The sequence below is a fragment of the Raphanus sativus genome, chromosome 6, assembly GCF_000801105.2.
Source record: "Raphanus sativus cultivar WK10039 chromosome 6, ASM80110v3, whole genome shotgun sequence".
Lineage (NCBI taxonomy): Eukaryota > Viridiplantae > Streptophyta > Magnoliopsida > Brassicales > Brassicaceae > Raphanus > Raphanus sativus.
In genome coordinates, this window is record NC_079516.1 from 2,398,822 (window position 1) to 2,404,216 (window position 5,395).

The window sequence follows — 5,395 nt, forward strand, 5'->3', positions numbered from 1 at the left end:
TCATCATCTTATTTGGAGGCATGTGATGCTTACCTCCTCCTCCTCCATGACCTCCCATGTCACCATCCTCATCATCGAACTCATCGTCATCATAATCACATCTTCACTGAACTCGTCATCATAATCTCACTAAAAATCATCATCTTCTTCCGCAAACTTAACAGACTTCTTCTTGATCCTTAGACCGCCACAGGAGGCATCATCATCTTCATATCCTTTCCCACCATGACCACCACCAGCTTGAGCAGCCTTCATCATCATCATCTGTTGATCTGCTGAGGAGTCAACTGCATGGTTGACCTCCATGTCCTTGATTCTGACCACCACCACCACCACCGTTACCTTTCCCCTTAACTTGGTTGCTCTCTTTTCCACCTTTACCATTCAAATTAGGCATCCTTTTCCTCCTCCTCCGCCACCACCGCCTATAATCTCGGCATGTTTCCCCGACTTGCTCAGCTTCTTAACGAGAAGAGTAGGGTCAACGTTCCCTGTGACAGTAACTTTCCCCTGTTCTACATCTGCTTTTACAGAGTACACACCTGAAACCAAAAAAACCAAAATCATGTCAAATTCTTAATCTTCCCAGTGCTTTAATCTCAAAACTTTGAACTTTATAAAGTAGCATAGAAACAGAGTACCACAGAAACAGAGTACCACCAGAAGGTAAATCTCAAAACTTTGAACTCTATGGTCGAATTATAAAGTAACATAGAAACAGAGCTGCACAGAAACAGAGTACCACCAGAAGGAGAAGGTAAACCTCAAAACTTTGGACTCTATGGTCGAATTTATAAAGTAACATAGAAACAGAGTAGCATAGAAACAGAATACCACCAGAAGGTAAAGCTCAAAACTTTGAACTCCATGGTCGAAATTTATAAAGTAACATAGAAACAGAGTACCACCAGAAGATAAAGCTCAAAACTTTGGACTCCTTTTGTTTTAGAAAATTTTCATGTGTGAGATGAGAGTAACAAGGGGAAACTTCAATAATCATAGATCTATTTGCTTCAGAGAAGAAAGAAACACACACCTTCGATTTTCTGCAACTGTTTCTTCACTTTATGCTTACAGCCTTCACAGTGTACGTTCACTTTCAGAACACATGTCTGCAACAAAAAAAAAAAACATCAAACCCCAGTAACCAGAATCAGTACACACACAAACAATCTTGAAGGGAGAGAAAGGAAGTGAAACGAGACGTGTACCTGAAGCTTCATAACATCTTGTTTATTCATAGTTTCTCTCGGATTTGTGGGTTTCTACAGAACAAAAATATGGTTAGAGAGAGAGTTTCTGTATCAAAACTCTTCTTTCTTTGTGAAGAACAGAAGAGGAGATAAGAGATTATAAGAGGGGTATGTTCTGTAATAAAGGCGGTTGTTACTGCTGCTCAAGGACAGAGACAGGGATGGAGAGAGAGACGCTAATTAAAAACACACTGAATACTTGTGCCTTGTTTTTTATCTCTCTGTTTCAGGGTTTCTTATTTTCTCTGTCTGTAAAAGAGAGCGGTGGTGGCACAGGAAGCAAGGATATCTTTCTTTTTATTTGCAAATAATCTTATTTTAATTGTAATTATTTTACTATTTTCTTAATTAAATTTAAAAGTTTTCGCACTTTTTTTTCTTCTGGTGCAGAGTTAGGAGAAAGAAGAAGCTTGAAGGCAGCTTCTTTCACTTTGGCAGAACCAAGTACAGCCTCGCTTCGTCACTGTACTTAGCTGTATTCTATCTTCTGGAATACGATTTGAGTAGCACATAATTCGAATATTTTAGGTTCCTCAACTGCATTACTTAGCTGTATTAGTTTTTTCCTATAATTAAAGTTACTTTTATTCGTAATTTCGTAAACTAATTAAAATGTATACTGTTTAAGTAGCTCGTATGCAAATGTTCGACTAATGACAACAAGTTTTAGACCTAAAGTATTCTCTTAATGGTCATATGGCATATTTCATTTCCTTGCAGACTTATTAGATTAAAAATATTTTTATGATACGGATATTAACATCAAATTTTCTGGATCACAATAATGATTTGTGATCAATGATTTTAATGATTGTTGACTAGAGGGTATTGGATCCAATGACAAGCAAGAAAAGCTGTCTTTGTCACCAAGATGGACTTGTTTAACAACATCACTTACGCAAACGATGGAACTATTGAGATTCAAACAACAATTTAAGACTCCTATAATGGTAAATTATGCGATCTCGTTCATACGTGTATACTAATATACTTCATATAAAATGTTTCTTATAAATTGTTAGATTGTCAACATTGGCTCGATGAATTAAAATTACATAACTCGATATTATTTTCTGGTAGTATCAAACCAAATCTTTTTGAAAGTTTATTAAGAAAAAGCAATAATAAATTTATTTGATTCTAGTTTTATGATGGAAACAACTAAACACTTGATTTGGTAACTTTTTATTGTCGAAGATATTTTATACACAAATAAAAATATACATAATTTTATACATAAGACTTAGAGAGTTTTCTCGCCATATGTTTTTCCATGGACTGGTCTTAGCAAATTCAATCCCACAACATACAAATATATGTTATTGATATGTCTACATGAGACAAAGAAAAAAAAGGAAAGAACAGTAATGTTGATGAGCTTTATTGGGTCATGACTCATGAGTATGTAGGTCGATTCCACTCTTTGCTGTGAATAGAGCTCTCTTAGGCCAGCTTTCAAACACCAACAAGTCTGAAATTAGATCCATTATTAATGAACTAGTTAATTAGCTAGTTGAGATATCTTAGAGGTTTTGTGTTAGAAACAAAACTTGACTTAATTTGCTAGTGCATGTGACGCATGTGCACCACTTCAGTGAGATAGTATCATAATAGTAAGTGGTTTTCGTCAAAAAAATCCACAATAGTTTTATACACACCATGAAGGATAAAGAAATACTATCAATAGTTCTGCCATTATTATCTAATTCACATCGTGTTTGATTAAAATAATCGCCATACTAACCGTAGATTATAGATATACACGTGTACGTTCGACCTTAACTAACGTTTAGATGTAAGTTACAACTTACGTTACTCTAGGGACCTACGGCCGGGTTACACACACTTAGCTTAAATAGATAGAACCATGACGCCGTAGGTCGGTCCATGGCCACCTCAGAAGTCAATGACTTTTAGGTCAATGATATTTCTCCGACCAAAGAAAACCAAAAAAAAAAAAAGAACGCAGAAAAGCTATTAAGAAAATATGAGATATTTGGTAAAAAAAAAAGATGAGATAAAAATAAAATTGTCTTGAGGGATTTTGATCATCATCTTCAGAGATATTTTAGACCCTTGTTTTTTTCTAGATAAATTGTTAAATTTCTCTGTTGTTTTTTCGTCTTCTATATACATAGAAAAACAACCTCGTGACTAACATTGTTGTCAGCTTAATTTTATCTGTCAGTTTGTTTATTTTCAACATTTTTCACCCTTATCGGTTTTATTTTGATTGTTTGAATTCACACTGCTGTTAAAAGAGACTTTGGAAATCGTTAAGCAAATTTGTAATGTAGTTTAAATAAATAAAAAAATTGTTTTTTTTTGACTAAAAATAAAACAATTGGTACGTGGAGTTAATTTATTATTGCATGCAAGACTCCTCTTATAAAGATAAAAATGTCCAGCTTGTAGTAATTTCATGAAACATATATTAATAGTTAGAAATGAAGATACGAAATGACACAGATTAGTAGCATGGTTATAAAAAGGTATGATAAATCTGAAAGGATCATAGGGCTTTGCCTACTGTATTTCTACAGTTGAATTTCTTTTATGTATGGAGAAACTAGGCTTTACTTTTCCCTTTATCTTTTTCATAAATTTATCCATAAAAACTAAGCTTTTTTTGCTTTTAGTACCACTTCTTCTATACACATTTGACTAATCAATAAAGTCGTAAATATTTTGGACTCGTTAGAGGACGTGGGTCTTTTTAAATCACATGCCGATGAGACTAACTGTTGTTTTGGCGTTTTGGACGATGGACCTCATCTACTCGATTCAAATCCAGTGTAGTAAATTTTATTAGCTCCGTTTACTTTATAAGAAAATGGTAAATTTTTGAAATAAACGTGTCTTCGCTGCATGTGTTATATTCGTAGCTTCTGAGTGGCTTATATATTAACCAACCCTAACTACCAGATGTGTGTATACTTTTCTAATATAAATGGATATGGATTTGTATACTGACCAACAAAAAGAACAAACATAAGAACTCAATGTATCAAGCGTAACGCGTTAGGTTTGATTTTGAAGGTCAGCTAACCAATGAGAACATACGTGTGAGAATGAAAGGGAAGTTTGTTAGTAGTCTAAATCTCAAAACAAGTTATAAAAAGCAAAATTTTCAACACGTTTGATTTTCTGAAAACTATAAGTCTATATCTCAGAAGTGAGTTTTGAAATGAAACTATCGGTTTACAGACGAAATACATATAATAAAACATTTTCGTCTCACTTTTTAAGAAGTTACAGAAGAAAATCAAAATGTATTGATAATATTTTTTTTGTCAACGATAATATTTGTTTGTTAAATGATTAAATATCCTCAATACAATAACGCATATGGAGATCAACATCACGTATGAATGACGGGTCATTTGTAATGACTAATGACAAAGACTAAAGATATTCATGTTTTGATGAATCTGAATGCCTACTAAATTAAAAAAAAAAAAAAGAATGCCTACTAAATTGTGAAATTCAAAATTTCGGGGATACGAAGAGGTAAACAAACTAAGCTTTCATTCATATCATGAGGCTTTATGTCCACGTACGGTGATTGTAACTCCACACACGTTTCTAACACATTCATAAACCTAAATGACATTCAGTAGCTTATTTCTCTATGGATTTAAGTTAAAGTAACTTCTATTGAATTGATATGATTGATATGCGCAATAAGCAAAGATGTATTGACTTGTAAGGATGTCCAGAGCTGGAGTCTTTGGACTTCATATCCAAAACTGATTTTGACATTGTCAGTACATAAATTATATGACACACTCTATGGTATCTACCAATGTGTCTATATACGCATTATTAAAGAAAGCTTTTGTATTGTTTTGGTAGGTACAAATACAACCACCTTTTGAATTTATATGTATCATACTATCATGTATGTAATATATGTGAAATAGACATATATACCCTTGTTTGGAAGGACCCCTAGCCTACAAATATAAATGACAAATCACTAAAAATATATATTATCAAATGACTCTATCTTGTTTACGATAAGATAATGAGTACAGTGGTTCTTGTTATTTTATTTCTTTTTCTTTACTTTAATCTCGATTTAGTTTCTACTTTATCGAGTAAATTAACAAGAATGAAACCACTATGGCACTACACATGAT

At 33.3% G+C, this 5,395-nt stretch overlaps 1 pseudogene across 1 annotated transcript in view; it reads right to left on the reverse strand.

The window, feature by feature from the left end:
- The window catches only part of LOC130497064 (heavy metal-associated isoprenylated plant protein 34-like), a 2,834-nt pseudogene extending 1,458 nt beyond the window's left edge, over positions 1-1,376 (reverse strand). Inside the window, exons 1-3 of the transcript XR_008936098.1 lie at positions 1,212-1,376; positions 1,037-1,112; positions 34-542 (exon numbers count right to left, since the gene is read on the reverse strand). The product of XR_008936098.1 is annotated as a heavy metal-associated isoprenylated plant protein 34-like (transcript). The remainder of the gene's footprint in view (positions 1-33; positions 543-1,036; positions 1,113-1,211) is intronic.
- Between the last annotated feature and the right edge of the window lie 4,019 nt (positions 1,377-5,395).